The sequence below is a fragment of the Myotis nattereri genome (assembly GCF_964212035.1).
Source record: "Myotis nattereri genome assembly, chromosome: 8".
Lineage (NCBI taxonomy): Eukaryota > Metazoa > Chordata > Mammalia > Chiroptera > Vespertilionidae > Myotis > Myotis nattereri.
In genome coordinates, this window is record NC_138083.1 from 52664744 (window position 1) to 52691414 (window position 26671).

Sequence of the window (26671 nt, forward strand, 5' to 3'; positions counted from 1 at the left end):
TTTGTTTTGTACTGATACGTATTTTACCACAGGCGATGTCTTTCTCCCCTGCAGAAAAAAATAATGAGGAAAATTGGAGATAATTTATGCGGTCCAAAGGCAAACGCTTTTCATGATTATTATTTTTGCTTTTGCTCAATAATAAAGTGGTCTCTTCCCAGGAAGCATTGGGGAGAAAACAGCCTGACTTCCTAGCTGTTGTACAATTTTAAAGATCTGAGGTAAAGTAAGAAAAAAAACCCACAAAACATCATTGCATGAAGACAGGAAGTTTCCCCAGGAGAATTCAGGAGAATTAATGCTAGCAGTTCAGAAACCTCTGAACAGAAATGTGCCTGTGTTCAGGTTACTTCTCAAAACTGATAATTGAGAGAAAGAGAGGCTTGCTTAGATTTTTTTTGAAAGGCCATTCCATTTTATATCTCCCGTGGCTTGCTCGACACACTGTCACTCTGCTGACACAAACCAGCATAGGTTAGGAAACTCATTACAACTCTGAACTTGGGCAATGTTCAAGCAGGTCAGAAATTACAACCCATCGCCTGGGGCATGCTGGCTCCTGAGGAGCCCAGTTTTAATTTTATCCGTAAAGAATAAACTGTTGTCCAATGAGGCAACTATCTGAATGTAAGATGCTTTTCAATGTTACGTATACAAGCACTGATGATGCTCATAGGGGCTGGTGTGTGGAGAGCGGGGAGAGTGTTAATTACAGATTGGAGACGCGCTGGGATTGAGAGTCTAGCTGCTAGACCAGTCCCTTACTCAAGTTCACTCAGCCGCCAAGTGGCAGAGCCCGGGGTCAAATCCCAATCTGGAGATATCACTCTGAGAGGCTGCATCCACGTGTCTCTTTGGAGTGATCTCCTTCCTCCAGTCATGACAGCCAAGTGGAATTTGGCATCAACCATGGGATGTGCTCAGTTCACTGCCTATCTATCTATCGACGTTTCATTAGGGAGCCGTGTGGGTTTGCCAAGGATGAATGAGTTCATTAGCACTGAGACTAATAAACTTTAAAAAGTTAATAATGTGAATATGTTTGATTTGGAATTATGCACACAAGCATTAGAAGTCACTAAAAATGGCCTGCTTCGTGTGCCCAGCTTTCTCTATAATTTCACTGGGGTGACAGACTTGGATTTTCTGAAATCTCAGAATAACATACACCCCCAGCCCCATTTTAGCAGCAGTTTCTCCAATTAATGCATTTCAAAAACAACCAAAATTAACAACAAAAATGAATAAAACACAACAAAACAAAGAGTTTTATGCCAGCTGTGAAGTTCTTTCCCCATTGTTTTGGTTTATATTCTTATTGGATTCTACCCCTTATTCTGGGGTAGTGAGGGACTGGGATGTGGTGGTGGAGTCTCATCTAAATGGTTGAGAGGGGATTCCCGCGGTAGGAGCTTGATAATAATGACCTGGGTGAGCTAGGACACTCTTTTCAAGGGTAGCAGGGGTCTTCAAGAGCAGCTCACGTTGTCCCGCTCCGGGAAATGTTCTGAACGATGTTCAGTGGACAGGGCGTTAGGTTGAAGATGCTCACTAAGCATGCTGATCTCCTGTACTTGCTGTCAGTACTCCAGTGGGAGCAACCTAATGGGGAGTCTAGGGGACCCCATGGCACTTGGTGTGGGGACAATAGAGGGAATTCTTGGGGCATGGGACTGTCCTGTCAATGATGCCAGAAATATAACTTGCTTTGTTTCTATAATATGAAATCAGTCTGTACATGGTCACCTCTATAAATAAAGGGCCTCTCTGTGCTTTCCTGCCAGATTGGTCCTCAGCTGTCGGGAAAAACACCTGCATGTATTTGGAGGATAGTTGATACAACCCTTCTTTTTTCGATACCTTTCTTAACTAACTCACACCTTCAACGGAAGGTGGACCTTGACATCGTCACGATTTGCCAAAATAGGGAAAATGAAAGGGTGGAGGTTAAGGGGGAACAGGAGTTACCCATCAAAGAAATGCATATTTAATGGGGTTCCAGGGGAGATTATTGTGGGCAGGAGGCCAAGAGGATGGGCTGCCTGAAAAACTATGTAGTCATTAAGGAGTGAACTCCCCAAAACCAGGAGAGGCCGTACTGCTGGTCTTACAGGGTCTCCTAAAACTGCGCCCATTGCTGTTAATCTGAGGGGCCTCTGCCTCAGGGTTATGAGTGTGGGCTCTGATGTCATGTTGAATTTGAGCCCCACCATTTACTGACTATAGAGCAAGAGGTGAGTTCCTTAACTTTTCTGAGTCTTAATTTCCTCATCTGTAAAATGAGGGGAGTATTAGGATTTGTCTCCCAGAGTGGGGTTGAGTGGATTAAGAGATACTTTATCTAAAGCATATGCCACTACTGCCTGGGCTATGAAGAACAGTCAGTAAAATATTATTATAACAAGTCCATTTTTAATTTGTTTACATCCAGACCCTTGGCCTCCAGTTCTTCCAATACACCATTGCTGAGCTCAATTTGCTTGGAACACTGCTTTTTATTGTCACTCTCCTGCTGAATGCTTTACTTTGCTGTCCATAGTGATAGGATGAAGTCCAAATTTATTAACCTGGTCTAACATGATATGTGTGCAATATAGTGCAAATGCATAGCAAGTGCTCCCTCCATACATTTTAGTTTCCATCCATCCATCCATCCATCCATCCATCCATCCATCCATCGAGTGGCCTTCACACAGAGACTGGGAGCCTGTAATATCTTTTCTAGATCCTTCCACCCTTAGATCAACAAACACCGTTCTGGCCATAGTTTCCCTGACTCTGTAACAAAATCCTGCTGCAAAGTTAGACTGACTTCCTTGTGCTGCTAAGAATTTCCATTTGCACCTCCCTTGCCCAAACCATCCTCTGTATCATTTAGGTTTTCTCCTCCTTCCTCCTGGGGGAGGCATGGCAGGAGATGAGGGGGTAAGAGCAGAGGTGGATCGGTTTGTTTATTTCTCCTCCCTTCTTCTTGAGATGCTGGCAGTGACTGCATTTCTCCCTAGCCAGGCTCCTGGGGGCAACCTTTCCTTCACAGCTTCCCTTGTACCAGGCTCAGGAAGCCCCTTTCCTCCTCTTATCCCTCCAAACTTGGTGAGAGTAATGGGTCACACCAGTTCCAAGTCCTTCAGAGTTGCTCCACCCTGTTTGTTTCTGTCCATTCCTGCACCTCTGCTAGGTGTCTCCTAGTTAAACAATTTCATGTACTCTTTCCAGTTTGCGCTGTTTCCTGCCTCAAACCTCCCAGAATATAAGTTCTTTGCATTGACCAAGGCTCAGCTCAAGTCACATCCTCAACATATTCCTGCCCATAGACATATCATGAGTTTCTGAGCTCATGGCAGCTCATTTGTTGAAACTGTCACCTATAATCAATCAAATACAGCCTTGTCTTATCGAACATTACCTTGCACTGTGACTTTGCCAGTGGGTTGTTAACTTTCACTTGTTCATGTTGTTAACTTGCAACAGGATGGTGGGCTCCTGGAGGCTCATGTCTATGTCTTCTCATCATTCACTTGTTCACTGACCTGGAAGTATTGAGCATCATCTGTTGTCCCACACTACTCTGGCCACTAGGACACAGCTAACAAGATGGTGAGATTTCTGCCTATGGTTTACCTATTCTAACAGTGACATTGGCATTGGATCGTTCATTATAATGCAGTAGGGTGGACATTTGATAACATGAAAGCAAATAAGATCACTTCCCACCTAGTCCTAAGGAAAAAAAAATAAGACACCAACAAAATAGTTATCAACCAGGTGCAGAGAAGGAGAAATGAGCCTTCGAGGTAGACATATTAACATGTACAAAGGTTAAGGGGGAGTGAAAAGAAGAGAGGGTTTTTGAAAAACTGAGACCAGGATAGAAGGTTGGAGCGAAGCCATAGGGAAGCCTGGTGAAGACAACGGTGAGAGGAAACCAGAGGCAGTTGAGTGAATCTCCTAAGTGAAGTGAGGGCGATGGGAACTCACGGAAAGGTATGGACAAGGTGGGAAGTGATCATATTTCCTTTAGGAGGCAGGTTTGCCTGCATCCTGGAAAATGAACTGTAGGGGGAATGGCCCTTGTGGTGCTTTCTGAAGCAAGGCTGAGATGGTGATGCCAGCCTGGCCTTCGCCAATGACGGTGTGGTTAGAGCAAAGTGGATGCATTAGGAGATACTCCCAAGGAAGAAGCCATAGGTCTGACTATGCACAACTGATTGATAAGACATGGAGGGGGAAGGAGAGGGCGGTTGAGGAGTGATCTCAAGGATCGTAGCTTGGACAATGGGCAGACTGCCATGCAATGAGATAACCCTGGAGGAGAGTGCTTCCGGAATGAAATGGTTGGTCCGTTTCTGGGCATGTGGGATTTGTGGTGCCTCTGAGGTTTCCAAGCATAGGTAACCAGCAGGTGGATGGATAAATGCATGTGGAGCTCAGTCGAGAGGTTTGAACTAGAATTTATCAGCATAGATTAAATGATGTAGAAAATGTCACTGTATTAACAGCTGTCCCCATAAGGCTCCTAAGAAAGGCTCCTTGATAGGCCCCCATAGGTTCCATGCTTGGAACTGGAGGAGCCTGGCTACTGTCAGCACTGTCCTGCATGAAATGGAGAAGGCAGGGGCCTTCAGTCCCTGGCCCTCGTCGTGGGAAATTACCCCTCCCATGTCACCTACATCTGAATGCTCCTGGGATTTGGAGAAGACACTCAGCGAGGTGCAGTGCATCACCCCAGAGGCAACAGAGAGACTGGGGACAGAAAGGAGCACGAGAAAAGAAGGAGGGAGTTTGTGGAAATCTGGGGCAGGCTCTGGACTCCCAGGCTCTGTGAAATTGGGTCATAATTTGCAGGTGTCTAAAGGGCCAGGCATCCCAGGCCATCTTTATTATTGAGCCCCAATGATATGCAAGCATGGAGAAGCTCAATGGCCAGAGAAGCTCCAATATTGAAGGGATGGATAGAGGAATAAAAACAATGAGCAGCAAGTCCAGAAAAACAGAAAACAAATGTGAGGGGATGCCTGGAGGCGCAGGGAAGAACATGGAGAAGGGTATGGTCAGCTACCTTAATAAGGAGGGAAATAAGACTGAGAAAGTGCCGATCACAGAAACACTCAAGTAATTCCTTCTTCCAAGACCATCAGCGATTGTCAAAACATGTGGATAACTAAGTCTAGCACCGTCAGCCCTCATCTTTCACAGTCTCATATTCACAAATTCATCTAATTGGTAAAAGTTATTTGTGACCCTAGACCAGTCCTCACAGAGCTTTTGTGGTCATTCACAGGCATGCTCAGAGTTGAAAATTTGAGTTGCCCAACATGTCATACCCAGCTCTCATACTGTAAAAAAGTCTCCTTTGTGGTCTGTTCAGTGCCACGTTTTTCACATTTTTGGGTATTGTGTGTGTGCTTTTTGTTGTCTCCAAATATAGGGCTGAAGGTCTGATTAGTGTACCTAAGCATTCTTGTGATGTGTCTTACAGAGAAAATCCGTGTGTTAGAAGAGCATTGTTTGGGCATGAGTCACAGCCCTGTGGCCATGGTTGAATGCTGATGAATCCACAGTAGATGTTAAATAAGGTTTTAGAACAGGAACACACATAAAACAAGCCTGTGAAGGGATTGGTTGATGAATGTTGTGACCAGAGCATTGTAGGAACTTCACCCTGCACTCCTTCTAGGAGCAATGCTTCAGCCTTTGCAGTTGAGTGTTCCAGGTGACATTAGGGAACACCCAATAATAAAGAGTATCAACTCGTTTGGTTGTACTCTCTGTTATTGCCCAATCAGTTCCACATAGTGGTGTCTAAGAAATACTTTTCACCGAGTCACTGAAGTGCAGAATGGCACTGGCATCTACACATTACCCGCAGGCTGTTTACAGTGTGGAAAAACGCAGAATGGGAGTTGGAACTGGAGAGGGAGGAAGGTGGTGTTTGCTAGCGGGTGCTGGGCCAGAGGACCAGGTTCAAATCTCTACTCATCACTTATGCAGCTTGGAATCTAGCAGGAAAATGAATCTTCATATGACTCAGTTCCATCATCTCTAATATGGGGAGGGTGGTAGCCCCTACTTCACGGCCTGAGGTGATGATTAGGAGAGAAGAGGTATGTGTTTCTGAGTGCTATGCCCCATAGGGAGGATGAATACAAACTATTCCTATTTAGACTAGGTTCTCAGAGGAAGGCACAGGATAAGCAGAAAAGGGAAGACAGTCTGTGGGTCTCCCCGGAGAAAAATCCAGTTTTACAGAGTAAGGAGACAGAGATTCAGAGCAGACACTCATCGCAAGGTGAGCTTAGGTTGGGCTTCACCTTCCCGTGTCTCCTAGGAACCAGGAAACCAACGGGCAGATGGGGATGGAGAAACTTGAAACTTACTTTCAGAATAATCATTAAAAAAAAATCATGGCCCCTAGCCTCACATTCCTGCCAGGCAGTATTTAATAAAGGATCTGGCTCCTCGCTTGCTCAGCCTTGAATATTGTCTTACCTGGGACTGAGGAACCGTCAACTTTATATTGATCTATCACCAATGAGAACGAAGGGCTCCATTTCTCCCCATATTGACCAGTAGCTCTCCACAAATAAAACAATTTGTTCTGCAATTGACTCTGTGCTCAGCATATAATCAGGTTTTTTCCTTTTAAAGAAGAACTATAATGTGATCAGAGATTGACGAAAACTTTTGTTTTACTGGGTCCCTTTCTTGTGAAAATGTAATTTAAAGGGAGCCACACAAACCTTCCAGAGCTGTGTAGCCAATATTACTATAGTATTAAAACAAGACATTTTCCAATATTGTCAGGAATCTTTTGTTGATCTAATTTCAGAAAACTCCTGAACTACAGCTTAACTCCTGTACAGAAATGGCTAGACCTTCTGAATCTACACGGGCTAAACAGTTCTTATGAACAAATGGATTTCCATCACATTCACTGCATGTGGCAAATGGGCTGTGCCAGGGTCATTGCCACATTAGTGTTACAGTTCCAGTCCTGACCATCCTTACTTGCTCTGAGTCATTTGGAAAGTTTGTTAAAACAAAGCTTCCTGAGCCCCACAATCTGAATTTCTGATTCAGGGGGTCTGGCCCTGGGAGCATGTGTTTCTTTTTTAAAAAAATATATTTTATTGATTTTTTTTTTTTTTTTTTACAGAGAGGAAGGGAGAGAGATAGAGAGTTAGAAACATGGAGAGAGAAACATCAATCAGCTGCCTCCTGCCCACCCCCTACTGGGGATGTGCCCGCAACCAAGGTACATGCCCTTGACCAGAATCGAACCTGGGACCCTTGAGTCCGCAGGCCGTCACTCTATCCACTGAGCCAAACCAGTTAGGGCGAGCATGTGTTTCTAACAAGCTCAGGGGAGCTGCTGGTCCTGGCCCCACTTAGCTGCAATGCATTAGGGTGAGTGATCATATATGTCTTATTTGCTGTCACACCTGCAGTCCTGCTAGTGCCTGTCTCACGTAGAAACCCCGCTCCCACGGGGGAAAAATTAAAAATGGAAAAATTGGAATCAGTGAGCCTGTGATGAAATCAGCCAGGAAGCCTAGACCAGGAGGACCAACTATCACTCTGGTTTTCTTTTGACATGTCTGCTCTCTGTTTTACTGTGCGCATATGTGTGTGTTTGCATGTACACATGTGAGTATACTCCTATGTATGCCTGTTTGCATATGTACATGTGTGTGCATATGTATGCAAAGACTGGTGGAATTGGCAAAGTAAGTAAGGCAGAAATTAAATACTGGCAACCTTACCAGTCACTGGATCAGAGATTTTGCTGTTTTTCCCCTTCTACTTTTCAATTCATTTGGGCGCCCTTCGATAGTAAACACAGTTACAAGTTTTTAAATCTCACTGCCTGACGTGTTAATTTTTAATTTGCCATAATCAGCACTTTCTTAAGAATAGCGTTTGCAGGGTTCATGCATGTAGTTGGGAGATAATTTGCATATTTTGTTTTGCTGTTTAATAGACTTGGGTCCTGAAGGAATACTATAGGGCTTATCTCAAGGCAGGGAAGGGAGAACCGAGATGTGATGCATACAGAACAGCATGGGAAATTGGCTTAAAGCCAGAACATTTACTTGCCAGTGGGAAGAAGTGGGTTTCCTTTCATGACAGCGTTGGGTGCAACGTCTTTTCTAAGAACCTCATCTGGTTATAAAGTGAAACCACAGGGAAATCTATTTCCCTTAAGCACTGTACATTGTAAATGCAGCATTGCAAAGACTATTGCCAAATGAACAGGGGAAGGGAAGTTTGGGGGATAAAAGGGCAATGATTAGAGAAACCTAATGGGTGTTCTTTTCCTCCGTCTTTTTCTGTAACTTCAGACGTGGCTCGACTAGGGCTGTGTGTTCCCATCCCATCCACATAAGTGTGGGACTCCCATTTTTCTATTTCTTATGTGGTATCAATATCCTGGCTGCTTACTGCCAATAGATATCTTTAATCATTAACTTTATCTTTATTCTCACTGTATTTTTGGCCTTTAGCTTTATGGTTTTGACCTATCTCACTTACAGAGAAATTACAAAGAGGGAGATGTCGAGGTTAGCGGAGAATTAAATATTTTTTTCTGAGATTATCCGATCCCATTGTTAATAAATTTGCTGTCTGTGTCCATATGTAACAGTTTGAGGCTGAAATGTTCATTGATTAGACAGTGGCCAGGGCAGAATTGGTAGATTTGACTCCATTCTTCCTCATCATCCCTCCCATTCCCCCCTCTCCTCTCCATCTCCTTCTCTGGCCTGGAAATGGACAGGCCTATGAGGAGAGGATTCGTTGTGTAAGGTAGTCCAAGGACATCTAACTAGGAATAATGGGGTGGAATTCAGCAAGGGACAATTTATGCTGAATTATAAGAGAAATTTCCTAAGAGTGAGATCTATTAGACTGGAGAATAGGCTCCCCAAGGGAGAGAGTGCCGTTGCTGGAGTCATTTAAACTCTGGCTCAGGTCCATAAGTAAAAATAAATTTGGTTGTCTCATTTTATTCTCCATTTGTGTGGAATCTGCACCACCACAAAAAAGTCAGGCAGAAAAGACATTGAGGAACTGACTTCAGAGAGGTGGGCAAGCTGGGAAACTAGCCCTCATTTTCTGAAGTACTGCGTATTTGTGTATCCCTTGTGAAGCTGTTTCAGAATGTGTCCAATACATGGGTTACATGATTTCATCTTCCCAGGCTGTACCACTTCCAATGGTCTGAAGGTCAATTAGCAACAGTTAAGCTACTTGGGGTACAATCTAGTCTTTGAAGTGGAGCCCAGACCTCGGATCTGGATGACTCACCCAAAGTACTGTCACTCGGAGAGGCATGGTCTGAGCATCATGCTTGTTTCTCTTGGAAGGACAGGGCCTGGGCCTCCATCTCTGTGAACGGAAATAGATCATGCATCTACCTTTGGTTCAGAAAATGTCATTAACTGTCATCCAGGTTATCATTTTTTAATTTATCTTTTTTGTTGTTGAAAGTCTTACAGATGTCCCCCCTTTTTATGAAGTGACACATACCTCTTAAGTGTTTTAACAAGATGGAGAGTATTTGCAGGGTTTTTGTGCATTAGCTAAGCTACTAGATAATTTAATGTCGTTTAGTTCTACCAGTTAACTGGTTAAATTTGCTGGGCACCCAAGGGTCAAAGAATTTATCAGCACAAGAAATGGAACTGGTCACCAGCTGGGGCCAAGGCATAGATATCTGCAGCCCCCTAAACCTTTCACAAACTTTTCCTTAGGAAAGCAAATCTGTTCATGTAACATACTCCTCAATATTGGAAAACTGTTTCTTAGACGTTTTGCCTATTTGTTTCTTAGGATTCCTGGGAGTGGGGAGTAGGAGCTCTTCTCCCTGAGGGCAAGAGGGTAGCACATGATTAATAGCCACTACTTATAAGACAGCACAAAGTAGTTTTACTCCAGAAAATGGGAGTTTTTCAAACTCCCATTGCCAATGCTTTCAGGGTTTTATAATTTTATTCTCAGATAAAAAAAATGTGTTATCCAGTTTCTTTGCAATTTGAATTCAGCCTTCCTTCCCTTGTTTGATCACTTTACTTCAGGAGTGAGAACTGGGACGCAACCACGGAAGCACAAATATAATAGGGAGTACGAACGTGGCTTTCTAATAGTGGGGCTGCAGCTGCCGGAACTGTAAATACATCTGTTTTCAAGCTGGTTGGAACAACAAAGTATCCATTATGATGATTTGACATAAATTCTAGCATCTCCTTCTGGGGCTGGTAGATCATTTACAAAAACTCAGGTAACTGAATTCATAAATTTGCAATGCTCTGGTTAATTAAAGCATCATTTAAAAACATACTAGTAGTTTCCTATTTTTTTCTTAAACAAGTGCATAGAAGTCAACCATATCTTAATTATAGGGATAAATGGTAGGTGTATTGGTGACATGGATTATTGATGGACTCACTGCAAAATACCCAACATTATTTCCCAATAATCACATAGTAACAGCTGGGTAATTCCAGTAAGCACAATGGTAACTGTGGGGTAAGTTGCACAGAGGACAACATGGTAAATTGCTTGAGTCACCGCTCTAAAGTCTCCTCCCAAAAGGAATGCATCCCCCAAGTGTGTTGGTGACAGAAGAGCAATTAGAGGTCATGGTGAATTGCACCCAAACCAGAAGTAGCCTCCCAAACTGCTTGAGTGTTCTCATCAACAAGTCTTCTTTCTAATTTCAGTAAAATACAGACTGATCGTGCTGCATAGAAAAGATTGGTTTCCAAAAGTAATTAGGAGACTGTTTTTATCCCCAAGGTTCCTCGTACCGTGTGGGGGCCAGAGTATGAATCTTTCAAAACTGAATTCAGATCCCAACTCTCACTTAACAGCTCTGTGAGAGGAACTCATCTGAGCATGGGAAATGAGGACAGTACTACCCAGAGCTGCTGTTAAGATTCAACAGCAAAAATATGAAGAATCTGTCACATGCCAATTGTTTCATAATAATTATTCTCCTTCCTAGTGTTGTTTGATTTGAATTGGGGGTGGATCATGAGATGAATATCAAGAGTTTTCCAATATTCTAATTTATAAGTACACACACACACACACACACATATATGATATATATATATATATATATACATATACATATCTATGTACATATTTATTTATTTATTTATTTATTTATTTATTTATTATTTTTTAGTCCTCACCTGAGGATATTTTTCTATTGATTTTAAAGAGAATGGGAGAGAGAGGGAAAGACATATCGATGTGAGAGAAACACATCAATTGCTTGCCTTCTGCACGTGCCCTGATCACAGTCTAGGCCCAGGAGGAGCTTGCAACCGAGGTATGTGCCCTTGACTGGAATCAAACCCAGGACCCTTTGGTCTGCAGTCCGATGCTCTATCCACTGAGCCAAACCAGTTAGGGCTACACTTATTTTTTTGATGGGTTTAGAAATATTTTAGTTCTGGTTAGTTAGATGAAATTGCTTAGATGTACTCATTTATTTGATCATTAATTCATTCAACAAATATTCATTCTCTTTCTAACACATGCAAATGTATCCTATACCTATTGACCATTAGTACACATTCAATGATAATATCTTTAATATCTGCCACCTCCAAGGAGTTGTCTCTGAGAGTCACATAAGAACTGTTACGGTTTTGCCCAAGCAGATGGTAAGCAGGGAGGGATTAATTCCTCCCAACAAAAGAGGTTTAAAAACGTTGCTCTTGTGACCACATTACATAGATTCTGGGGGGAAACAAAGCAGGGGGAATAAGTAGAACCAAATGCTGAGGGGGAGAGCGACAGGGGGAGAGCTGACCAGATGGAGGGAAGGGCAGGAAATGTCTGTGGAGACTGTGCTTACAGGGAACTCTGAATGTTCACAGTATAGAGACCATAGCCATTAGCCAAGGGCAAGAGGAAAGTCTAAGTCCAAGGCCAGAAGAAGGACTAGGATGCCTTAAGGGTACTGGCCAAAGTGTGGCAATTAAAGATTCTGATTGGGATGGGATAGACTCATGGTCTTAGCCATGATGGCTTAGGGTTCCTACAATTACTGCATGAAAGAATAATATTAGAAAACCACTGCATGGCTTTTGTAGTTTGTTGTAAATAATAATAATAATAATGGTATCTTATGTATAAATATTCCACTAATGGGTTCAGTTATTCTCAATAAATCCTGCTATGGTCTGAGTGTTTGTTTCCCCCCACTCCAATTCATTTGTTAAAATTCTAACCCTCCAGATGATGGTATTGAATGTAGTTTCTTTGGGAAGCGATTAGGTCATGAAGGTGGAGCCCTCACAAATGGAATTAATGTCCTTATAAAAAGTACCTCAGAGGGCTCCCTCCTCCCCTCCGTCATGTGAGGACACAGAGAGAAGTCTGCAACCTGGACAATGGACCTTCGTAACCATGCTGGCTCCCTAATCTCAGACTCCCAGCCTACAGACTGTGAGAAATAAAGTCTTGCTGTTGATAAGCCATCCAGTTTGCAGTATTTTCTTACAATGACCTGGACAACCTAAGACAAATCCTTGTGTTATTTTGATAAAGTAAAAAGTTGAAAAATCCCTCCAAGATGAGAAAACTAGGACATGGCTCCCCGACCACTAGCTCCCCTTTAGCTGGGCTCACTTCCATTGCCAGATCTCTGCTAGGAGAGTCACTGTCCTGGCAACAACGAGTCCCCATCTGAAGGAAACAAGTGCCCTCCCCTCACACTGCTCAGAGTCTCATAGGAGAGAAGGCATAGGCATAAAGTACTAAAACACTGGGAAGGATCTTTCATCATCTCCTCCCCAAACTCTCCTCTTACTATATTATTCTGATCAGTGGCATTATCATCCCTCTAATTGTTCAACCAGGACTGTGGGTGTTCCCACTGTATTTGGCTTGACTACCATTTCCTCATAGAAAAGTATGACTGTTTTGCCTTCTTAATATATCTTGCATCTGTCGGTTTCTTTTTATTCCTATTGCCACATTCTTAGTTCAGAAGGAAACCACCATCACACACCTGGGTGACTCTCACAGCACTTGCGAGGCCTTCATGTTTCCTGTCTCAGCCAACTCCAACAACTTGTCCAGAGTGACATATGTAAGAGGTAAGTCACATTATGACATTCTCCAATTAATACCCTTCGGTGTGGTTTAGGAGCTGAAATAATCTGACTTCTAAGCTCACCAGTTAAGTTTGCTTTCCTAAGCCCTAGCCAAGTGGACCTGCCATTCATGGAAAAACTCTCTCCTTCTCTCTCTCTCTCTCTCTCTCTCTCTCTCTCTCTCTCTCAGCCTTGGTTTATGCAGTTACTTCCTGGATAATTCCAACAAATGTTTGGACTAATTTTACAATTTGCTTTTTCTGGGATGCTGTCCTCGACTCCTCCAACATCATGTTAGAGTCCTCCCATATAATACCATTGTATGGTCATGGAGTCAAGTGCTATGGCCATTTACAATGTTTCCCACCACCTAGCTCAGGACATTACCAATAACCAAAGGTGGTTGAATGAATGAACAAATGGATGAATGAAGGAAGCATTGGCAATGTCTGAACTGCAATGTGGGCAAAGTGTGCACCATTGACCACTACCTGTTGAAGGTGGGGAGAGCAGTGGACATGTACCTAGTCCTAGTGGATAGCAGAAGGTGCAGATGTTTGAGTGAAATAGGAAGGATTAATCTGTGGTCAGGAACATGGAGAGAGATGTTGGCAGGAGGTCTACATGTGTGATATCACCCGTAGAGGGGATATTTAAATGCTGCAGAGTAAATGCGGGATTTACAAACAAGGGAAAGAGGGTCGATGTCTAGTTCTTGCTAAATATATAAACTCATCAAGTGGGAAGAAATAAAAGAAATGGCAAGGAAGGAGTAAAAGGAGGTGTGTGCATATCATCAAAGCCAGGAAAAGAGGAATGTTTAAGAATTACGGATTGCTGAACATCACTGAAGGATGAAAGTTTGGACAGTGGATCTGAGTACTAGGGAGCCAGTGATCATTTGAAAACAACTTACTTAGAAGAGTGGTGAGAAAACGGAGGGAGAAACTTGGGAAAAGGAGGGAGAGAAAAGGAGAAACTGAAAGAAGGGAAAAAGAAAGAGAGAGAGAGCAGAAGAGAGAAAAGGGGAGAGGACTTTGACTTCTAGCCCTGGGAAATTGAAAGGTGAAATGATGACAAAGCTCTAGGCCCTAAAAGAGCAAATTTGACCCTCTCCAGTAGATCCTATGGAGGTGAATTGCATCACTACAGTGGAGACAACTTCAGGTCTCTGTCCTGAAGGTCACTAGCCCTGGGTCAGAAGAGGACAACCATGGGGTGGTCAGTGCAGTCTAGGGCAAGGCCCACGAGGCCAGGCCTAGAGCCCAGAGTTCATTCCTCAGGAGCCAATTTTTCACATAACACGGTATACACAGTGTTAGTGGGTAAGAACAAAAGCATGTTAGGAAGCAGTACTAAGATAATGTTTCAATGAAAATAATGGGGGACTCTTGTATTTTTAACACTTCTTATTAATGTGGCTTTGTTCGTTTCCACACTGCTTTCCTTCTCAGAGAAAGCCTAATTTCCTGTCACGATCCGTCCTGTCCCTGGTTTGTATTCGTCTGCCTGTTTGTGCTATCAACATGTGTTGATAATGTACATTTTATAGGTCATTCAACAATGTATGTTGGTTCTTTTGGTCCCCACGGTATTATACCTAAATGTGATATGTTAACTATGCTACTCAATTTTATTCCTATGGAAAACACGTTCGATGTGCATTTCCTTGCAATTTAATGTTCTCGAAGCATATTTGTGACCCAGCGTGCTTCTTTATGTTGACATATTGTTCATCGGGTTTCATTAGTCAGATTATATGTCACATCACATATGGAACATGAAGGAAAGTGACATTAATGACAATCTGGTGACATTCAGTACGATGCAACACACCAGGTTAAAAATAAAACAAGAAAAAAAGGTCCTTTCTTATTTTCAGGAAGGTCTTTCCTCTTTTCTTTCTCATTTTTGCACTGTGAAGAGCTGCTATCTGTTTGGATGGGCATTAATTGTTATCAGCAAGGTTTTGTAGGTAACTGGTGAGCAGACGTCAGACCCCCACCACGTCTGTGGGAGACAGGGAAGGAAGGGAGGGTTTGTGCTGAAGTGTTCATCACAGCTTACATCTCAAATTCTCCAAACCAGTCAATTAGAAGGCTTCATCCTGCATGTGTCCTCTTGTCTGGCACTCAGTTTAATAAAGGGGCTGATATAGTGAGAGGTAGTGGGTGCCCCAGAACAGAGGGTGTCAGCTGACTAAGGAATAGCCCAGAGGATCAGCATGAATTCAGACAAAATCACAGGCACACGAAGTCTGTCTTTCTTTCTTTTGTGTGCTGTGAACTCTGGTATCCAGTGAAGAAAACTTTGAGATGCCGGATGAGCACCCCCAGGCACAGAGGGTCAAGAGCTGGGGAGAAAAAGATGGAGCTAGCCAATGGTTGGACTCTGGGGTCTCTTCTTCAGGAAGAAGGCCCTCCTTCAGTCCCAGGGATCCCACAGTCCTGCTTGGAGCTCCAACAGGAAGAATTGCCCAGAATTAATACACTATGTCCTAAGGAGTTCTGTGTGAAAAAGAGGACAGAACTGGAGATCAAGAAGTGAGGGCAAAGAACAGAACATCATATTCTGAATGTAAGTCAAAACTTCATTATCAGATTCCTTTTTTAATGCAGAAATAAATTGAGTTCCTAGTTGAGCATGTAGGTACACTGTAATTTTCTACTTTTGACGTCCACATACCTCCTTCTGATACTATGTTTACTTATATTCCCCACCATGCAGTGTGTATGGCGCGTTAACACCTGTTTGGGCTTCTGACGTTGGCCTGGAAGTTGCTTCTTTCTTCTGCTTCTGCTCCTGCCTCCCATGCAAAAAATGTACGATGGTGCCCATATCTCCTTGGGCTCCCTGGCAGGGCTTCCCCTTTTACATTTCCTCTTCCATTCTTTATTGGGAGATCATGATATTCACGTGCCTTGCATTTTTCTCATTGTCTGTGTGTACCAGGAGAGAGGATCCGCCTTGCAAGCTCTGTTGCAGGTGCTGGCCTGTTTCCTTCTTCTCCTAGAGGGAATATACTTGGAATTAAGAGGGACGGAGGTCAATGGTGACCTCTGGACTCCAGACCTTGCTGGAATTCGTGCCTGTGCCAGGATGCTGTGTTTTGTCCTCAATGCTTTGGTCCTCTTGAGTTTCTACAGTGACATGCAGTAGTCATAGGGGTGGAGCTAGTTCCAATCATGTTTGTCTCCTTATGTTTCTTTCTTTGCTTATCATCTGCTTCCTATTTACAGGCCCTTTTACTACCACCCAACACTACAAGCACAATAAATATGCTTTCTTTAGGAGAAAAAAAGTCAGGCAGGAGCAACACATAATTTAATTGATTAAAAGCAGAGAAATCATACACTCAAAGACAAAATTAAGTTCAGAAAAATAATATTGTCCAGTTCTGTGTTTTCACTGTCATGCACCTGAATTCATGTACTGTGTTATCAAAGTTCTTAACTGCCATGTTCTGGGCATGTTAATTTCTAGGGCTACTTTAACACATTACCACAAACTGGGCGGCTTCAAACATCAGGAATCTAGTCTCTCTCAATTCAGGAGGTTAGCAGTTGGCCATCAAGTGTCATGAGGTCCATGAGCCCTGTAAAATCCCAGGAGAGAATCCTTGCTTCTTCCTAGTTTCTGGCGCTGCAGAATCTGTGGCAAGCCTTAGCCCATTCCTGTGCCACATCCCGTCACATGGCCATCCTCTCCTTGTGTCTGTCTTCTTTTAATGTGTCTAGTCCTATTGGATTATGGGACATCCTCATCTTAACTAATGACATCTGTAGTAACCTATTTCCAAATAAGGTCACATTCTAAGGGTTGGGCTTAGAACCAAAATACCTTTTTTGGGGGGAAACCACAATTCTGTCCCCAACACTGGGTGTTCAGCTCATCAATTCTAGTGACCATGACCATGAGGATAGTCCTAGGAGAACACCTGTGTCACCTCCTCTACAACAGGCCAGCTCCCCCTGTGCCAGCAGGGTCCACTTCTGCCACAGTCCTGATGGTCACTCAGTGAGGTAAGGAATACTGACTCCTGGCAATAAAGTTTATTTTTAATGTAAAGTTTGATTTCCAAAGATCTCATAGCATACAAATGAATTTCTCTTTCCTCTTGGCTATCATAATATTCCTAGAAAATTACAATGATATGAATTATTCACATCAGTCAGATATTCATGCTTTTAAGGTCTCATACCATGCCTCTGATAAAATAATGCACAAGAAAATAATCTAATTGAAGTAGAGATGAGACACTCTCTTTGACAAACATGACGAACCCTCCCATCAGAAATATGGGACCCATCATTAGCCATGCTGTTTCTCATCCCAAACATGTTTAAAAGATACGCCTATACTTGCTTTGGTCCTGTGATGGAAGAGAAGCTGACCTGAAAATATAATAGTTTGGGGAAGCAATGGACAGTGAGTGGGGCAATGAACAGATATACATTTGGAAAGACCGAGTGCAAGCGGTGCCAAAGCGGGGCCACATGGGAAGAAGGTAAATATCAAGACATTCACTGTTGGCTCCCCGTCTATGCACACAGTAGGTTGGCACTTCCTGCCCTGGTGATTGGGTGTCATCCCACCGTTAGTTCTGGTCAATGTGGTGTGAACAGGGTGCCGTGTGTCACTGCTAGGCTGGAGCATTCCGTTGCCTGTGTGCCACCCACATAGTTCTTCCCCCTCTCCCTTGGTGGGTGGAAGTGTTTGAGACTGGGGCTACTCTGTCAACCAGAGTCTGACAGTGAGGGACGAAACTGAGCACAGCCCCACCTCACAACTCGTGGAAAGCATATAAATGAGGCAACAGTAGAAATGCATAGTGTAAAGCTATTGAGACTGTTTCTACAGAATGCCAGCCCATCTTGCCTGAGGTGAACGGTGATGTTTAGCTTCCACTTTCCTTCCTACAATCTTTTAAATGCTTTCCTTCCACAGCTTCTTACCCCTCGAAAACCCTGTAGTTAGCCTCTTGGAGTCCCATGAGTTTGGTCTCTGATTTCCCCAACCACAGCCTGCTGAGAAATTAACTCACACAAAAGCATGTGGGGCCTAATTTATTCCATCTTCCTGAGGCATTTTTTTCACATAGGGAAAAAAAAAACTTAAGGCAAATAAATATGAGGTGGGGCAAAAGTAGGCTTGTAATTGTGAGTACATGAAACAGTTTATTCCTGTATTATTATTTATCAACTAGAGGCTCAGTGCATGAAATTCATGCATGGGAGGGGAGGGAGGGAAGAAAGGTCCCTCAGCACAGCCTGCATCCTCTGGCAATCCCGGATCCCTCTCGCAATCTGGGATTGCTGGCTCCTAACTGATCACCTGCCTGCCTGCCAGATCACCCCTAACCATTCTGCCTGCTTACCTGATTGCCCCTAACCACTTGCCTGCCTACCTCATCACCCCTAACTGATCACCTTTCTGCTTGATTGCCCCTAACCACTCTGCCTGCCTGATGCCTCTAACCACTTGCCTGCCTACCTGATCACCCCTAACCGTCTCTGCCTTGGCCCCCACTGCTGTGGCTTCATCCAGAAGGACATCTGGAATGATGTCTGGAAGGTTGTTTGGCTGTTCAGTCTAATTAGCATATTATGCTTTTATTATTATAGATTATTGTGTTATTTTCCATACACATAAGTTTTGCCCCACCCTATAAATAATGAATAATGAAGATTCAAGACTGTCACAAATATTGGGGGGGAAAATCTGGTGTGAAATTCTCTGCACAACTCTTAAATCACTGTTTCTACCATAAGCACCCACAAGGATTAGGCTTGAAAACATAAGTTTGGATTAAACAGAATTAGTTTAAAATCCTCTTACTGTCAGTTTTGTGACATTAGCAAAGTTATATAAATTACCTAGTCCTCAGTTTCCCCATCTGTAGAATGGGGCAAATACATGTAACGGATGGCTATTAAGAAGATTCAGTGGAGATAACAGGTAAATGCTTTGCTGAGTGTGTAATAGTAACCTATAAATAAATATTATTATTATTATTATTCTCTACATAACAAGCTTTCTGCTCCTTCATGTGGTCAGAGACTTAACTGGTATTAACACTGATATTTTATTAATGGTCACTTTAGGAACTTCCTTTTCTCACCATTGTTAGTTGCCATTTGTACTAAACACTCTTAGTCCTTTTTTTTGGAGGTAGTCTGCTCCCATCGTGATTAAGAAAATCAACACATTTTTAATTCATAATCTATATATCTTATATCTACATTGTTATTGCGTTTTCTTCCATAGGAAACTAAAGGCATAAACCATTCCTTGGCCATTTCCAACAATCATGTTGATTTCACAATTTCTCTGATCACAGGAGAGTTCACTATAGGGTTTTTCAGTTTTATGCCATTCAGTAGCCAGAGCATAAATTTACCCAAGAATACGAGGGGGAAGAAAGTTTCAATTTTATTTTACCTATATGTATTGCTCATGTCTGCTGTACTTGGCCATGGACGTGAGTCCAGAGCACAGAGGAGGAAGTGGAATCAGGTCAGGTCTTCATGGAGATACAACGTGAGTCTGACCTATATTTAGGAGTAAGATTTTAACCAAGTGGGGATATGGTGGAAGGTTTCAAACTTTTAAGAATAAGATTATGAGTCTACCAGGTTTACCTTTCTAACCAGCTCTGTGACCTTGAGTGGTATAGTTGGGCATCTGTTTCTTTGCATATAAAAAGAGTGTAATATCGATCTTGCTAATATTGTAGGTTTTCCTAGGTATCAAATGATCTAATCCTGGTAGACTACCATATGAATTAGGCAGTTAATGGAGCATGTTGAATTGAGGGAGGCCCACACTATACAAGTAGCAAGTTGATTGGCTGTGGGATTGAGAGCCATGGGGATTCTAAGATTAATGGTTTCATTCCAGTCGCTTCAAGTCATAACTTTGGTTACTATTTTAAACACTTATTTATTTAATTGAATTATTTTCTTCTAAAATAATCTATTGACACAGCTTTACAATTTGCATGGAAAACATGAGAACTGCCCTTCACCAGTGAGTTAAGAGCCCACATGATATTTCAAGACTCACCAGAAGAGAGGTGAACCACTGCGCATATTTGGGGGCCATTTTCAGATTAAAATATCATTGGAATTTATTTCACAAAGCAACAGACAAGCTTATTGTCCTCTTTACTGAGGATTACCACGTTCCAACAGGACTTTCCTTTGAGAGAAAAAAAAAAGGCTTTTTATTTTCTCTGTGTGTCTAGAATGTTGGCCAAACCACAGTTTAAATCCATGAGACTGTTCTGTTATTATGACCTAATTCAACACAGGTTGAAGTAATTTAAAACTTATTTTTTGTTGTTGTTGTTTTTCAGAGAAATTCTAATAAATTCAAGCCCAAGCCAAACACTTCTGTGTTTTTAGCTGAATGCACAGGGGCTGTGGTGAAGCCCTTTCTCCACATTGTCAGGGGCAAATGGTGATAGTGCACACCCAGGCAATGGGGAGGTGGCAATGCCCACGGGGAGCTGGTCTTACCTATGAAGGAGTGAAGAGGACTTTTCAGCTTCTGATTTAATGCTAGATGGAGACCGAGGCATATCACCAGACGCGTGATGAATGAAGAAAAGCTGGTAAACTGCAGCTTAGTGCCCACCCTCCCAAGAGAAGGCAGACCGTGACGTCCATGGATGCGGCATGCAGGCCACATGTCCCTCCTGAGTCCCCATACTTGTTAAAAGAGAGCTTCAGAAATGCCAAGTGGATTCTCAGCATATTTCACCATATTTTCTAAACATGTTTCCCCTTTTCATTCCCAATCTAACTGAGCTTTCATTACATATATTCTTCCTTTTGCACAAGATCTTTCTGAAATGGCAGATGGAGGAGAGTTCACAGGTAAGTTCTTTTCCTGATTCCGTTCATTCCCATGCATTCAGAGAGTCTTTCAAGCTTCCAATTTGAATGGTAGAGTTTGGCAATTTAGGAGCTTTCTATTGTCTATAAGAATTCCTACCAGTATTTTCTCTGTCGGACCCTGCACATCCTGGCAGCCTCCAATCTATGGGAGGAAGCTAGTTTCCAAGCTCAAGTCCTTTCAAGATCATTCCAGAGGTAAACTGTGAGGGTTCAATTGCCCCAGTACACATCCTAGAAGAGCTTACACACTTGATAGCACACCCTACCCGCATCAAAATCAGAAATGTTAAAGAAATGTAGGACGCAGAATGATCAAAATAATGGTCATATTATTCTCTCCAAGAAAACAACATCTTTAGTTGAAAACTGTAAGTTACTGGTCAGTTTAATCTCCTAGGGTTGGAGGCATGCATGGTTGCCATGCTGAGTTAGAGAAAATAAACTTGAATTCTGACATAACTGTGGTCTTGACAGCTTGCAGTGAGGCTAAGTCCCAATTTCCAGCAGCTCTGGATAAATACCACCACATTCCTCTCCCAACCATCTGATGATAAATTCCTACGTCTCATAGCTTATTTTCTTTTCATATGAGTTAAAAACACACATCTTTATATATAAAAGGCTAATATGCAAAGTGTCCCCTCAGGAGTTCAACAAGGAGACCGGGAGTTCGATTGCTCACTATGACGTGCGCTGACCACCAGGGGGTGGCATGGAATGAAGGAAAGCCCCAGCCGGCAACCAGCAGCCGGGGAAGGGAGGTCCTAGCCGGCAGCTGGAAGGCTCCGATTGGCCCTGATCACCGGCCAGGCCTAGGGTCCCTACCAGTGCATGACTTTAGTGCACCAGGCCTCTAGTTAAAAAATAATTATGAAAAGGTGGTGGGATTGTCTATGGAGGTTTTTTATTTGTGTTTGTTTTTCCCAGTACTTGGCCTTTTTCTAATCCCACCGGGTCACCTGTTTAGATTCCTATTCCGAGGCTTTCATTGGGGCAACAACCCACAGTGCTGGAAGACAACTGTGCTTTCCCAGTGGGTGGCATGTATCACCTTGGGGTGGACACAATGGTGGGAAAGGGTGCTTGAGAGAGGAAAGGTCAAGGGCTAACCTGTCATGGAAAAGAGGTACTCATTCCATTACTTGCACTAGCATACAAGTTCTTAAGTATTCAGAAAATGTCCAAAATCACATACACACTGTCCTAACCGGTTTGGCTCAGTGAGTAGAGTGTTGGCCCAGTGACCTGAAGGGTCCCAGGTTCAATTCCGGTCAAGGGCATGTACTTTGGTTGTGGATGTGATCCCCAGTAGGAGGCGTGCAGGAGGCAGCCAATCAATGATTCTCTCTTATCGATGTTTCTAATGCTCTATTCCTCTCCCTTCTTCTCTGTAAAAAAATCAATAAAAATGTATTTTAAAAAATAAAATAAAGTCAAATATACACTGCAATCTAAATACTTTGTGTATATGGAGTAAATTTGCAGAGGTGAACATCCAGTTTAGGCAGACATAGTCGTGCATTAGTTTCCTGTGACTGCCACAGCAGATTACCACAAACTAAGTGGCTTAAAACAACAGGAAGGCCCTAACTGGGTTGGCTCAGTGGATAGAGCATCGGCCTGCAGACTGAAAGGTCCCAGGTTCGATTCTGGTCAAGGACATGTACCTTAGTTGCGGGCACATCCCCAGTAGGAAATGTGCAGGAAGCAGCTGATCGATGTTTCTCTCTCATCGATCTTTCTAACTCTCTATCCCTCTCTCTTCCACTCTGTAAAAAATCAATAATAATAATAATAAAAACAACAACAGTAAGTTATTCTCACAGTTCTGAAGACTAAAACTCCAAAATCAAGGTATGGGACACACACCCTCTGAAGGCTCCAAGGGAGGCTTCCTCCTGCCTCTTGAGCTCCTGTGGTAGTGGCAGTCCTCAGTGTCCCTCACTTCTAGCTGCATTTCTATGGTCTTTGTTTCCATCACCTCCTGGCCACCTTCACTCTGGGTCCAAATCTTCCTTTTTAAATTAGAACGCCAACCAATGGGTTAGAACCCATCCCAACCAGTATGACCTCATCTTCATTTAATGATATTTGCAAAGACCCAATCTCTCTCTATATAAAAAGCCAACGACCAGAACACTGTAATGACTGGAAAAACCAGTCGCTATGACGCCCACTGCAGCCAGTGAATCGGCCTGATTGAAAGTGGGTCCGGCTGGCCAACCTCCTGCAGCCCCTCCCCCAGGTTTTCCCCGCCCCTGGTTGCCCCTCCCCATGGCTGACCCCACCATCAATCAGCTCCCACCACCCTGATAGGCCTACAGCCCCTCCCCCCAGCCAGGTATGCCCTTTATTGCCCCCCCACCAATCAGGGGTGGGGTTAGCTGGCCAACCTCTCATGAACCCTCGCTAAGCCACTGACCCCCAATCCCCCCCCCCCCAGGCCCACTGCCACAGCTCCTCCCCACAGCCAGTCCCACCCCCAATCAGGCCCCCCATCTCAATTGGGGGTGGGGCTTGCTGGCCAATCGCCTGTGGTCCCTCACCCCAGCCATCTCCTCCTCCTGACAGGCCCAGCCCCAATCCACCCAGATTGGGGCTGGGCTGGCCAGACCCCACCCATGCATGAATTCGTGCACTAGGCTTCTAGTTTTCAAATAAGAGCCATTCACTGACACTGGGAGTTAGGACTTAAATATATCTTTAGGGGTGATGGGCACAATTCTATCCAGTAACACTACATACACTTCTTTCTTTCATTTATAGAATAACATTGCATTTGTTTATTTTGATATGACGTCTTTGTGGATAGAATTTCCTTCTTTTAAAAATATGCACATAATTTGTTTAGGAGCTCATATTACCTATGTGCCTGAAAAAGCTCTTCACATGGGGCTCAGGAATCAATGACAAGATGGTCTTTTTTAGTAAGTAGTATTTTGTTTTTTCTATTTCCGTCTATTTTTACAGAAACTCTTCTAAGGAATAAAGAGGGTCCGTGTATCTGTTCTAAGCCACACTCAGCAGAAGAGCTGTGTGCACCTGGGCTTTTATTATAAATTTTTAACACAGTGATGATAAAACTAATTCCAAAAAGACATGTAATTATTTTTCTCTCCTCCTGAGGTTATTGATTCAGCACTGTGAGCTGAAGGCATATTCCTTATGTTTCTGGTTTCACAATTTTCCTTTAGTTTTCTACATTTTATTGTGTTGGTTCTTACCTTTATCTCCAAATCTGCCAATGTTGGTAATGCAATGGACACTTTCTCCAGTTCCCATAGACGATACACATTTTCACTGGCAAGTCCATTAGGACATTATAGGGGTAAGGGGCGGGGAGACCAGGTCAATAGATGCCCCTCTTTGAATCCCCAGAAAGCAGGTGTCCTGACCTGTGGCTTCATCACAGAACACAGCTTCCTGTCTTGTCCCACTTATGACAACCCAGCTGCCTTCCATTCCCTTTGTCCATTTGGACAGTCTCTTGTGTAGAACATGGAATGACAAACCTTTTCTGATGTAATGGAGGCAGAGGACCTTCCATCACTTTCTCTTCCTCCTTCTCTATCAGTAAACAGCACCCTCACTGTTTCCTGTGAGCGTTTTCACTGTGTTCTGGCAGAGTGCTCTCTGACTTGCCAGGCCACTTCAGTAGGAATCTGCACTTGGAATAGGACAGTTTACTCAGCCCTGTGTCTTCCGGGGCCCCCCTCCTGCTTCCCCCTGTGATTTCACTTGCAAATGCTCCTGTTGTGCTATGTAGAGCACTGCAGAGCATGGCCATGGTGTCCTGTGCCATCTGAGACGATCTAACAGCTTGCTTATGTGTCTATTTGGCTGGGTTGGAAAATGAGAACAGCTTTAATCCTTTAATCTGCTCCCAGCATCAGGCTGGGAAGCACTCCCTGGAGTGCAAGTTCTGAGCATCACAGGGGGCTCTGATGAAGCGGCCTGCTGCGGGGCAATGCGGGCCCAGCTCAACCCCAGCACCAGCAAGGAAGGTGCAGGCTTGCTTTAGAAAGAGTACCTTACATTCTGGGGGGAAACCATCTTTATGTCGAACTGTCCCAGAGCTGAGTCTACACATGGAAAATACAGACAAGGGTTTATTTTTCCTTCTCTGGGTGCCCACATCAGTGTAGATAATTGAATTGAGGTCTTTAAAGATGGACACAGAATGCAATTCGGTCAGATGAACATTTTAGATTTTAGTAATTAGTGCTGTGGGTTTGATGAAGTGTAGGAGGTAGGAGGGAGGAAAGTCTATTTTAGGAGATGAGAATGATAAGGCCTTTGCCTGTTTTTATCAGTTCATGTATAATTTGACATATGGGAAACAGGAAAAGATAGTATTTAAAAACCCCATAAATATACAGGGTTGAAAAAAACATACAAAACTACCAATGTACTGAACGGGAATGAGAGCCTGCCAGCACCAGCCACCCTGGCTTCAATAGTAGGGTAGCTCGCAGGGCTGCATGACATTGAGAACCAGAACCTCCTGGACGGCATGTTGATTAGTTCCAGCCAGTTGTGCCCAAGTTCTCGGGCTCCATTTTTGAATCCCCTACTGGTCTCCAAATGTAGAACCATAAACTTGGATAATACTACCCGCTCTAAGAGAAGCCAAGCTCTAGGTTGACTTGATTTGGCACATTCCTTTGTCTTATGGCTTTCTGTCAAACCCTCAAATTAATACAATGTTATGTTGACTGTTCTGTTTCTTAATGCAATGAAGCTGCCTGGAAATTACAGCTGGATAGAGCTTTTCAGAAATTTGCATTGACATCATAATCATATAATAGAAATGTAATGAAGCCTCATAGTTTTGTGTGGACATGTCCATTGTCAAGGTATGGCATTAAAGGAGTCTTTGATGTGATTATTAATGTAACTTTTGACTGAGCTATTTTTAAAGCGTCAAGGCAAACATAGTCATCATAAACACATAGCATTTGTCTCTGTCACTTGAAAAATACTACTTAGATATTTGGTTATCTGTGCAATTGAATAGTTTTCTATTTATTTTTTATTTGTTTTTCTCCCCAAAATATATGGGACTAAGAGTAGGGAGGTGTGGATTATTATCCCAATTCTGTCCCTATTCACTGTCACACATTGTTCACCTGACATTTGACAATAGCAGGATTTTCCCTAGCTCTGGGTCTATGATGAGGCTGGAAGAGATTTTTGATGAGAAAGTGCTTTGAAAAGTTAAAAGTATTAAGAAAATATTAAAGGCAGAACAAAGTATTTTTGGTAAATGAGTAATAATGACAGTGTAAAATAGTTCATTTTGACTGTAGCTAATTCAGTATTACAGGAAATTCTAAGTATATATCTTCCAAGTAAAAGTTTCCATCTTTCTTCAAGACAGGAAATTGTACCATAATGAAATATGGGGGGGGGATTTTATTTTTAGTATTAAGCAAGCTATGCTAAAGCACTGTACTAATATTTAACAATACCTTCGTGTACGTGTGTATATGGAGATTGGTGTGCTGAGAGGGGGAGGAAAAGTAAAGACAGTCTTTACCTGTGATACAGCATCAGGACCTTCCTTCATTAGTTCCTTTTTTTTCTAATCTGATCTAATCTGATATGAGTGAGCCACGTTTTCTTTGTTGCCAAGGGGAAAGAGCCTTTCTGAAAGCC